A 12,846-nucleotide genomic window follows, 5' to 3' on the forward strand; every position below is an offset into this window, starting at 1 on the left:
TTGTCCCTGTGTATATTTTAGATTTTTTTTTAAATTTAATGGATTTTTTGATTTTGAAATTCCATAGGTGAGTACTGCCACGACTTCCCTCCCATTCTACTCCTTCCCTCCTGCCCTGCCACATTCATGGTCTCTTTTAGGTTGTTATTACTCATGGCAGTTTGAATGAGGGCACCTCCTGTTGGCTCATATATTTACCCTGTGGATGCCATAAGTATGTCCAAATATCGAGTGACCCAGCTCCTCTCTTAGAGAATATTTCTGTGTGGATTAAGTGATAAGTCACTCAACAGTTTCCATCAAGATCCTATTATTTATTTATTTTTCAGATCTTGTGCCAATCAGCTAACTTTTCTTGCATCAGGGAATGTAAACACACACCCCCTCTCTCTCCTTCTCATCCCCTAATATAAATCTGTTAATTGGTGATCCCTAAATTCCAAGATATCTTTGGTATTCTTAATAAGTCAGTTTGTGCCAGTGAATGGCTTTTTAGAAATGGCAGCTGCCGAGAAACATTTACAAACAGTGTTGAAATGCACACAGTGCTGTAGTTACTTCACAGTCATTGCTCCCCGTAAGTGTACTCAGTGAAATATTCTTTCTAACAAAACAAAACCAGAAGCAATAGTGAGAAGCAACTGTGATAAGACTTCCATGGATGCTGCCTAAAATTCATTATTATAGAAAACTCTTGAATTTATAAATTACTTGTTTCCAAACAGTTGCACTGATTCTTTAGTGAGTGATTTTAGAGAGACAAAGAAAAAAAAAGAATCGACTATGATCTAATCCACACATATAATGGAAGCTTTGCTCTTTTAATTTTGCTATTTTTGGTTTCTCTTTTGCTTATTAGTAAAAAAAAAAAATCTGTTTCTTGGCTATGGAGGAGACGATGCTCACAAAATGTACAGTAATTGTTTAGAAGTGATTTTCTCCAGAGATCCAGGAGGTTTAAGTGGTGCAGTTTCCTATAACTTTCTGCCCCCCGGGTTGTACATTAGTTCTGCAGTGACTTTTCTTGTCTCCTCTATTTGTAAGAGTAACCGATTAGGGTGGAGAGGCTCTAGGGAGGGGATGTCTCCTGGCAGCGGCAGGTTGTGCTTAAAGTCTTTTACTTGCATGCACTTGATGACTTGGTTATTAGCAGACTTTGTAGCAATCAATGACTACAATATCTCTTCGCTTAATAGGTATGTGCAGGGGGAAAAACGAGACACAATAATGTTTATCTGCAGGTGCGTCCTATTGTCTCTATCCAGGAGACAGAATTTGTAGAGTTGTTGACAGCTGTTTCACTTGTTCTGTGTTTTCATTGCACAGGTTGAGCCATGAATATTCAAAACCTAGTCTGCCTGACTACTTTACCCGAGGGAAAAATCAGCAAGAAGTGACGCATGTGACCGTTGAAATTAATGGACAGCAGAGGCTATTGGAGATGGAATGGCAGGATTATGACATAACAAAATGGAATGGGGGCTGGAGACACGGCTTAGCGGTTAAAACCATTTGCTGCCCTTGCCCAAGAACCTGTGTGGAACCCCCAGCACTTACACTATGGGCTTGCAACGACTCCAGTTCCAGGATGTCTGGCGCCCCCTCTGGCCGCCATGGGGGTCGGCATGCACAAGATGCACATACCACGCACACAGGCACGTAAAGTAAAATAAACCCAATCATAAAAACGAGCGAACAAACCTAGAAAGACAGTAGAGGTGACCAGCGGGGGACTTAAAGTTGAAGTCAGATAACAGCAGAGGATAGCAAAGTACGCGAGTGTGAACCAGTATGTTGAGGGCCCTGACGGCTTAAGTTTCTTTACGTTTTCCCAGTGTTCCCGTTATGGCTGGAACGGAATACGGTTTAAAGACTGGTTCAGCTAAAAGCATGAACGTAATGCCTTGTTTGTTTGTAGTACATTTTCGCCCCAATATCGTTTTCAGGGAAGGACGTTCTTTTATCTCCTGCATTTCTCTCCTCTTCTTTCCTTCATACTTTCTCCTCTTCTGCTTTCCTCTTCCCTATTTGTGTCGGCTGAACATACGAGGGTTCCTTTGCAGCTCAGCTGGGAGAGAAACTGAAAAGCTGAGAGCCAGGTGGATCTTGATGTCACAGAGAGGAAACGCTTGGAAGAAGACATCCGAAAGAGAGGAAGAGGGTGGGGAGGCAGTGGCCAGCAGCGCATAGACAAGGGTGAGGGACAGTAGGTCCAGGGAGGAGGGGTGTTGGAAACGCCCAGAGCTAACTGATACTTGCGGTTTCCAGAGAAAGGGCACAGCAGTATCACAAGCATTTCCAAGAAATATTGGCAGACAATTCAGGATGTGACTACTGTGCCTGCAATTCCAACCAAACTATTGACCAACTGGACAGGGTGTGCATGTATGTTTGTATGCATGTGTGCACATGTGTGGGTGTGTGTGTACATGGACATGAGCACAAGCCTGTAATTTATTTATTATTATCAACTCCCGTGGCTGGGTCCTATGTGGAAGAAAAGCTGACCCACTGAAAGCCAAGACAAGCGCTCTGAGAATCATTTTATAACACCATCCTTCCACTGTCCCCCAGATTGTGTATTGTAGCCAATGAGAGGATGCGCCAGTTCCAGAACGCCCCTTCTCCCCTTCCTAACTGGGAGCCTGCGCACCTCTGCTCTAACGGCTCCACCGCTTCCCTTCTGTGCCGTTGGCAGATAGAACCTTCTTACTCTTCCAGAGCCCAGATACTTCCTTTCTCTTCAAGCCTTCTCTGACTTTCTGGGCTGAAGTTATTCTCTTCCTAATTTCTACTTCTGCAATTTGTCATTTTCCAAGTCTCTCGTCACCCACTGCCTTGTCTTACAGCCCATGAGTGGGTAGGTGTTCTGTGAACTTATCCTGAGAAGACATGAATTAAACCACAGACTTAACCAAATTAGGGCACTGACAGAAACAAAGGAACCAAGTGTCACTTGCAGTTATAGGAGCTTGGACAACTTGTGGACAGCTACACCACTGAGGAAAATTCCCTCCCTCCCAAGCAAATGTTAATTGCTCATGTCTTCTTGGGGGCAGGCAGGCCTCATGGGCGCCATCCCATTCTGCAAGAGAGTGTTAATGGGCCCGATCTTGTATGGGTCTCATGTAGGTAATCCCAGAGAATTTATGATGGAAAGTGATAGGCCTTGACTGGAGTCAGCTTTCTATACAGGAAGTGGGCAGGCTCTTCCTAGGTGGAATCCTGTCCTCCTCACTGTGCACCCTGCCTAGAGCCTAGTGAAAGTTTGTCTTGCATTTAAAGGGTGTTCACACAGTATCCATGGAACAATGCACCTTTCACTAATCAAACACAGAATCTTTTTGTTGTTTGCTTGTTTTTTATTGTATCTTCTCTTATAATACATGGTTTTGTTTAAAAGCTCCTTTGTAGGTAAAAATTTGCTTCCACAGTACATTAGAAACTAAAGTTGGTAATTGCACATTTCAACAGCCACATGGGAAACCCCAAACACTTCCAGGGAATACAAGTCTTCATTTCAGTAAGTAAATTATTACAGGTTCTCAGTCATTTGGGATGTATTCACAAAATAAAACTGTGTGGAAATGAAAAACAAAAAAGGGCGACTTTAAAGAATGTGCACAGTACAGGGTTAATGTTGCTATCTTTTTCTCAAAGAATTGTGCAATGCTAATTATTTGAGAACTAAGAAATGTATGTAACCCAACTTGGTAATTAGAAGTGGTTAACAGTCCTCTACTTCAGAAAGAATGGCTCTTTATGTTTTTGACCTCTGTGCAGGAAAAAATAAATTCAGATTTGAGACACTGTTTGAAAGACATAATAAGACTCCAAAGAAAACAAATGAACAATATCTACAAATGCCCACATGGTTTAGTGAAAGGCAGAGTTCAGGGAAGCCTTTAGAAGAGCTTCCACTGAGTCCGCTCATACAAATTTAAAAAGAAGATTAAACAAAATGGTGTGCTGTTGAAAGTTACATGTATAGTTTTAAAAGTACAAAGAAAGCAGAGATACTAAAAGCTAGGCTAGGGATAGCTCAGTGGTGTAGCACTTGCTTAGCCTGCGGGGAGCCCTATCTATGGCCAGTCCTGCACAACTTCAGGGGAAATTCAGAAGGAAAGAAAGAAAAGGAGTCTGACTGTGTAACACAGGTCAACACCTGGCTTCAGCCCCAGCACTGAAAATCAAGCCAGAGAGCAAAAAGACAGGACATGTAACCACAGACTCCAGCTCTGATCAGCACACTCTGAGCTGCAAGAGGTGTTCAGGGGGAGCTGGCAGGAAGCTCCAAAGGTCCAGGTGATATTGTTTCTTAAGCTGGGTGCTAGATTTTAGAAACTATACTTGTGTGTTATAGATATTTCTTTGTGTATAGGGAATGATTAGTGCTAAAAATGAACACATAGCATGACTTTGTAAGCCCCCTTGTGAAACAGTCTTGTACCAGAGGGGCAGAGCATCCAGGACCATGAAAAACCAGGAGATAAAGACAATCCTGGAGTATCATTTTCAATACAAAGTGTAGGCAGAAAACATCTTAAAGCATGGGGAAATATTGCACAAATATTTTGTGGAATGAAATAAAGCATTAGCATGAAGTTTTTAAGAAAAAAATGTAAGTGTTGGAAAATACTGCCTCTTGCAGGGAGCTGCTGTCAGCTTGACCCCAGACCACACGGGGGTGCTCATTCCTTGTCCTTCATAAGGAATATGTGGTTCAAGGAAAGAAGTTGGCAAGATCCAGGAGCAGAGGAAGAGGCTCAAGCCGAGCCACTGTGGACAGCGGGCTCAGACCTCGTCTCAGAACACAGTACAAGGGTAGTAACGCTACAACACTGCGGTATGGCATCCCGCAATCAGGCTTCCTCTGTGCACATTGCTTTAGGGAGTTTAGCTGAAACAATTCTTGTTCTCAGTGCTGGAGGTAGGGAGGCCTGGGCATTAGTGTTGACAGATATGCAAGGCAGGCATTGGCCGAAGCAGGAAGGAGTGAGGGTGGAGCTTTGAAAACCTCTGGTAGGAGTCAAGGGGGAGCTCAAATCACTATGGAACTGTACAAGCGTCCCCTGGTGCTGGGAGGAGGAACGAGGAAAATGAGAACCAGCCATTTAAAAATCAGGCGGCATTCTGTTGTGCGAGATGCCTCTGCTGAGGGCCAGCCGTAAACTAGGTACTAATGCAAACCCAAAGAAAGCAAAAGCATGGACTCTGAGTGCAGGTATCCATAATGGGGTGGATATATCAGCTATATCTCTTAAAAAGGCAGGGAGGGGGTATGGAGAAATAGAAATACGTATTCAGTTCTGAGAGACGCAGCCACCTATCGCTTCAAATTGAGAACGTGCTTTCCAAAACATAGTGCTATTGTCCATCATGAACAAAGTCACCACACTGGCCCTTCAAGGAATTGCCTCAATCATATCAACATCCGCCCACAGGTGCTTGGACTTTTCACACAAAGGAAGGGCTGGCCAGCAGAGGAATGGGGAAGAAGGCTGGGATTGTTTAGACAGTGGTCCTTACCTCTGTCACACTGTTCCCTGTGCCCCAGATTGTCATCTAATAAACCTGGAGTGTGCCATGGAAGCAAGCAGTTGTCCTAACTCCAAAGGGCATTGTTTATCAAAAGGTGAGAATTTCAGGCTTAGAGCAAGCAACACCCAAGACTCTTGGTCCCAGTCCCCAAGAGCTTCTTCCTTGTGTTTTCCTGTAACAAACCTTGAAGTGTCAATCAAACCCAAGTCTACCTCAACCGTATATCCTATTAGCCACACTGATTTGTTGGGTTTGATGGTGCCTGTATTATGTAGTAGCATAATCCATAGGTACATGAAGTTTTCGTTTTAAATAAAGCTCATAGACATTGCACCCTACCTCTCTGCCTCAGCCCAAGTTTATGGACTTTATGTCGCCTGACATTTGTTTACTCAAGGATTTTCTGCCTTTGCCCTTCTCAAAATGTCTGCACACTGGCAAGGCAGAGTCCAAACAACATTCGTGCCTTTGGACCTTAGGGAGTAGAAGTGGGGAACAGGGGTTGGGTAGAGAGAGGAGTAAGAAAAGCAGACATCACACAGTGATTTATGATCACGTCAGTAGTACTCTGACTTCATAGCAAGTTACCCCTATGAGCAGAGGAAGAAAACCAGCTGTAGGCAAGTCTCAAGTGCTCTTCCTGGAGATGAGGGTGCTTGACTATTTGATGCAAACTCTTTGAGTCAGATATTTTGACTGGCACATCCCAAGAATGAGTTGTTTGTTCATGGCTTTGTTTGTCAGAAGAACACAGATACCAACACCTGTGTAGGAGCCTGCCAAGGAGGGAGCCACCAGGAACACACTAAGACAAAGAGCAATTTGTTTCTTGCTGCCCTCAAGGATTGTCTTGAGAAGGGGAAGTTAGGAAGGTCATATGATAAGATTTGAAGGTGGGAAGTTATTTGGGGAAGAACTCGAACAAGCGGTGGTTTGGATTGGCATCCCCTCGAACAAGCGGTGGTTTGGATTGGCATCCCCTAAGTAACTGAATATCTTCATGGATATAGAAATAAATATGAGGTTCACGAAGAATGGGGAACAGATACAAAAGCAGAATCATTCATGACGGTGGAATAGTTCTCATACTTTATAGTTTCATGGTGCCTTTGTTTTGATCTCTGTTATGTTTCCGTGGTGCTTATGACCATGTTTCTGAAGTGGTCTTGTCTCTGTCTTGTGAGTAATCGCAGAGAGTCCCCAGATGATGTTAACATAGTGTAATGTTATTTATATTCAGTGGGAAAACACTGTGGCCTAGCTGGCAGCCATGAGTCCAGCTACCAGTTGACAGTTGTTAGGACTGTGTTTTTCTTTTCTCCCAGACAAGCTGAAGTCAAGGTAGAAATGACAAAAGGGTCACCAAAAGATTAGGCATGAGGGATGGGATGGAAGTTAGGATACATGATCAGAAGGAAACTAATTGAAGCTGGTATAATATGTCTGCCTCGCTCCTTCAGCTAAGAAAGGCCCATCAATCTCCTGGACAATGTATTTCTTCCCCTTTTTCCTCTCTGCTCTGCCCTCTCCCTGTTACTTTTGCTTCCCTCCTTCCCTTCTTTTCTTCAATAATCTCATTTGCTAATTCAAATGAACCATCAATTAACCAGCTCATGTTTTATTGTACACATGGCACTAAGCTAGTACATAGTTTTCTATTGTAATAGAACAAGTGACCATCAAATTAATGGGTTTTTAAAAAACACCTACTGCTTCATAGTCCTATAGGGATAAGTCTGTGGTCCTTCTACTTACGGTCTCTCAATGCTAACACCAAGGTCTCAGCTTGATCGATTTCCCATGGGAGGCTACTGAGACACTTGCTTCCAAAGGAACTCAGGTTTAGGTAGGATTCAGTTTCTTGAAGTGGATGACTGGGCCCGTTTTCTTCCAGGTATCTGGTGAGGAATGGCTTTCAGCTCCTGAACGCTGCCCTCAACTTCTTGCCTTGTGGCTCCCACAGTGGGCAGTTTCCAGCTTCTTCTTCAAGGTCAGCAGAAATGTCTCTTTTTTCTCTGAAGCCAGCTGGGGCACATATTCTGCTTTTGAAGGGCTCGTTGATTAGGTCAGATCATACTGTAACACACCATGTGCACCACATCACACCAATCATACCTTATGTGTGCACTCCATAGGATGAGAGAAGGCAGTGGTCGCTGGATATCATCCCGGAATTATGCCCCTTTCAGCTGGATCAACACACATGTCAATGACCAGGAGAACTTGATACTTGGAATCCACATGGTTGAAAGAGAGAGCCAAGTGGCCCCTGACTTTCACATGTACACCATGGCACACTCAAGCCCAAACACAGATACACACAAATAAACACATGCAGTCAGTCACATACAGACAATTTAAATATGCACCATGACAATAGAGTTATACAGTTCCAGTAACCTGCAGCATTGGGGGAGATAATGGACCTGGTGTGGATTAGAGACCCAGATCTCTATAGCAGAGACATTTTAGCTGAGTGTGGAAGAGAAGACTGAGTTATCCAATGAAGAATGCAGTTTTCCTGATAGGAGGTTTCTGAACATGGAAACTGTGTATGTGTGTATGTATACACAGACACATGAATGCAAATTTATATTGATAGGTGTGGGGGTCTCCGGATTGTTACTATATGGAGAGGAGAGGAGCTGATTATGGAGTCTAGGCACATAGCCTCTACTCTAGGCCCTAGAATGAAATGAGGCAGAACAGGATCTGGTGAGGACTAGGGAAGGCTGTCATTGGAGTTCTAGAATTGGTTGTCATTAGTTTCTGCTTGTGGGTGGTTTGCTTGATCTGGGTAGGGGACCATCCTGTGAACACATGAGCTTGTCTCCCTCTCTACCAACACAGGAGCATGTCTCTCTACCATCATGAACACAGGAGCATGTCTCTATCATCAAGAACACAGGAGCATATCTCTCTCTCTCTCTCTCTCTCTCTCTCTCTCTCTCTCTCTCTCTCCCTCTTTCCCACAGCGTGTAGCAGAGTTCCTCACAACAGGTCCCCAAAGTCAGATGTTTCAGTTTTCTTATGTCAGAGGCATGAGATATTTTTACATCTACCACCAGGACAGCACCTTAGACTTAGACTCTTAAATGATGTGTCTTTGCCTTACAAAATCACAACAACATTTAACTAACAATAATTTGGAAGAACTAACATTAGACACTTAAAGATAATTTGCTGGGCAGAATGTTCTGTAGATATCTACAGTCCATGGAGGAAGAAACACAAAAGAGCAACTGCTCTGAACTGACTTTCTGTGCAGAAAAAGTACAATGAATTTGGGTGTCTGGAGTACAATTAAGAACTAATTGCATAAAAACCATGAATCTCACAGCATGACTTTAGAAACAAACACTTACATTAATTAATTGAAAGACAATGGGTACAAAGTGCTGAGGCTGTATTTAGGATTTTGACTTGGGTTTCAGTGGTCAGGTTTAGTTCCACTAAACTATGGATTTTTTACAAAAAGAAATTTAGAGTATAATAAAAACAAAAAATTTAAATAGTAATATTTTGCATTTGTATTTAGAATATTCTAATTTTCTATTAGAAGATAGCAAAACTATTTTTGTCAGGTAACTAACATACTTCCATGGCAAGGTGACTGCCATTTTGATAAATGAATGCAGATATTCATATATATGTAATAGAATTTTGCTTTTGTGTGGTATAATTCATCAGACATTTCCTGGGGAGTATGGGACTAAATGGTAGGGAAAGGTCACACTGAAAAGCCAGTTATCAGCAGTGAGAACACACTGAATGATTTACCAAGGAAGTCTAAACTAGTGTCACCTTAGATAAAATGGGAGTGAGAACTGTCATGATTAGGAAGCTAGGCACCCCTTGGCAGGGAACTTGTAGAAGTTCACTTAAAAGGATAATTATTTGTTTGTTGTATAGTCTTTTTCCCTTTTCGTGCGTGTGCGTGTGCGTGTGCGTGTGTGTGTGTGTGTGTATGTCTGCATGTGTTGGCCAGAGCTCATTACTGGGTGTCTTCCTTCTTGTCAGACTCTCACTGACTCTACAGCTCACCAGTTCCTCTAGATGCCTGTTTCCCCACCTCTTCTCCCAGGATTGCTTGTGCTTGTAAAAGCTTACCAGCTTGACATGGGTACCAGGGATCAAACTTAGGTCCTCAGGTTTGCACGACAAGCATTTCCCTAATTGCTACCTTCCCTAATTGCTTCTTCTTGGCCTATCAGGAGGGATGTTTACTCAGATGCCCACTAGGTGCAAAGAAGGCACTCAGCTGAGTGCTATAGCTGTAACAAGGTAAGAATCCTACTTAATGTCTGTCCTTGGGGAACTTTCAGACCATCTGCTTCCTGTGCTGTTGAGAAACACTGTGCTAATGGAGCGAAGAGCAAACGCCCCAAATACCCCTTAGAAGCCACTTCAGATATTTGATTTCTTGAGATGGAAAAGATATATCCATCCACATGTATGGGTTATATGTTTGTACTAGAGAGGGGCAGAGGCAGAACATAACTTGTGTCCAGTGTGTAAGCAAGGAGCACTGCTTCCTGAATTATCGTACGGAACATTAGGAGAGAGAAAATAGTCTTTGCAAAATGTGCTTCTACCTAGACTTTTCCTTTCCAAGCTTGTAATTAAACTAAGTTTATCTGTCTTGCTGCAGAAAAATTGAAGAGTACTTTCAAAGCTTTCTTTGTTAAAAATGAAATGTAAACGTTTTGAAGCCCAAACCCACTTGGAAAATGCAAACATTTTAATTTGCTAAGAACTAATAATTATCCACACTGATTTTTTTTTGCACCTAATCCCATACGTGTTTTACCATCCATATTAATGACATCAGTGTCTGCAAAACATTCCAAGCCAGGACATGCTGAGACCCGTCCTACCTCCACTCACTTCTTATTGGTCACTAAGTCTTATTGCCTCTCTCCCTGGAATACGCCTCTCCTTTTTTGTCCCCTTTCTACGATTCTTTTAATTTGACGTCTCATTTCTGCTTTAGACCCTACCAATTGCTTACTTGGTATTTTGCAGACCCTGTCAACACGTGCTAATAGAGCAGTCCATGGGATTTGCTACCTGACATTAGAACTACGACTCTGTGTCTTTAATACAGAATTCAGAACTGGCTTCATCTACTGGGTTCCATGATTTGTCCGGTGTATCCATTTGCTGCCCCATTATCCTTCCCATTACTCTTTTATACTTTTCAAATTAACTGTTGCAGTTGGCACACAATGTGATAGGAATCACCATGGATTCTTCATGCTTAAGTATCATTCTTCTTAGTTCTCATCTGTACTCCGCCCCAGCGCCCCACCCTGAGTTGGTTTCCTTTCCCCCCTGAGTTAGTGCCTTCTTCTGCTTTCTTAATACGTAAGGAGGCCATTTCAAAGTATTTGTTCATGTGCTAGTTTCTTCAATATGCTAAAACTGGAATGACAGAGAAGATCAACATGGCCCCTGTACAATGTTGGCCAATTCTTTGAAGCATTACATGTTTATTTTATTTTATTTTTTTTGCAGCAAATTTCAGGTTGTAGTGGAAAATCAGCATTTGTGCATTGACGATAAAGCCTGGGCTAGCACAGTTTGAGCGAAGGTTAGAGAGTCTTTATCCACACTTGATGATGTACGCTCTTCAACTCAAAATGTATCGTGGCACTGTATTCTGAGGAAAACATGGTGAAGCTTGTGGCTGTACTAAATGCACTTCAGTTTACTGTTTGTAAGGGGCACAATAAATGGTTTTTATGTGTTCTAAAGCTAAAAAAAAATTGTTTGGTAAAGATGAAGGCTGCATCTGGTGGTAGGAAAATCACTGAGTTAGCTACTGGTGAGGTCCTGCGAAAAGGCCATCGGAGAGCAGAGAAAGCTGGCAGACAACCTTCACAGTTCACCAAGGAAGACTCACAGCTGAGGTTAATAGGGATTACCCCTGTGGGGGTTTGGAAGAAAGCGGCCCCCAAAGGGAGTGTCACTATTAGGAGCTGTAGCCTTGTTGGAGTAGGTGTGGTCTTGTTGGAGGAAGTGTGTCACTCTGGAAGTGGGCTATGAGCATCTCATATGCCCATGGTACACCTGGTGCCTCAGACCACATCTTGTTGCTGGCCAGTCAAGATGTAGGACACTGGACTACTTCAGCACCATGTCTGCAGCCACCGTGTCTCACCATGGCACTAATGGACTAAACCTCAGAAAATGGAAGCCACCAAAACTAAAGGTTTTCATTTGTAAGAATTGTGATGGTTCTTGTGTCTCTTTACAGACAACAACAACAAGAACAACTAAAACAGCACCTGAGTTCAAGTGGGATTTGGGGCATGGCTATAAGAAACAGAAGCTCCCCATAAATCATAGTTCCCTCAGCCAATGTAAGAATGTTATATGACGCGCCCCCCCCCCCAGCCCCAGCTTAGATCTGGGCAAAAGCCAAAGGGAGCAACCTAGTATTTACCCCCAAAGAAATGTCTGCTCAGCTTACATTCAACAGTTCTCATTTCCCTCCACCCCAGGAAATTTCTGTCCTGTTGTTGGGGAATAAGGGAATTCACACCTCCCCATAGTCCAAGCCCTGATCTTCGGTTTCTTGGACAGCTCCATTGGCTTTTAACTGGGTTTGTTATCTTACATCCACTCTTAGATTCCCGATGATGTGTCCCCAATCTCCTCAATGTCCTTCTCTACCTAATCCTGCCAAGCTACAATTTATAGTGGGAAATTACCAATACGGAGTCAAAGCGTGGTCAGGCATACCTGTAGCTAGCCCATAAGTAGGCGTGGCTACAGCTTCCCCTACAACAACTTCTTCCCAACTGCAGAGCATCATACTTATTAAGGTCCGTGCAGCAAGCTGTTCCTGGGTGTCTGGTGTGACTGTGCATCCTACTCCTTCTGGAAGTGGCTGCAGGAAACAATAGCTTTTCCCTGTCCAGTGTAATTGACTGCCGCTTACTCTACATCTGACGCCACCTTCATCGTTTCTCCCCTAGACTTTGCAATGATCCGGGTAGGCATCACATTGGATGTTCCAAGTCTCGGTATTATCCTGGACTCTTTCGTGTAAACTTCAACTCGTCATGGAATGTGCACTCGTCTATCTTAAGAATGCCACTTCCCACCACCTCTTCTGCTACTTGTCTTAACCTGAGCCATTGTCATCTCCCTTATGGTTACTGGAATGGTCAATTAACTGGTTTTTCTGTTTCTACAGTTGACCACTTATAGTCTATCCCCCAAAATAAAATAGCCCAATTGACTATTTATAGATGGTTCACATACATCCATGTCTCCTCTCCTCTCCTCCCCTCCCCT

The 12,846-nt window shown here is 43.1% G+C and overlaps 1 pseudogene; it reads left to right on the forward strand.

Annotated features, from left to right (window-relative positions):
* The first annotated feature begins 10,938 nt into the window (after nucleotides 1-10,938).
* On the forward strand, nucleotides 10,939-11,037 carry LOC113833291 (annotated as a pseudogene).
* Nucleotides 11,038-12,846: the final 1,809 nt, after the last annotated feature.

This window comes from Cricetulus griseus, assembly GCF_003668045.3.
Source record: "Cricetulus griseus strain 17A/GY chromosome 1 unlocalized genomic scaffold, alternate assembly CriGri-PICRH-1.0 chr1_1, whole genome shotgun sequence".
NCBI classification, from domain to species: domain Eukaryota; kingdom Metazoa; phylum Chordata; class Mammalia; order Rodentia; family Cricetidae; genus Cricetulus; species Cricetulus griseus.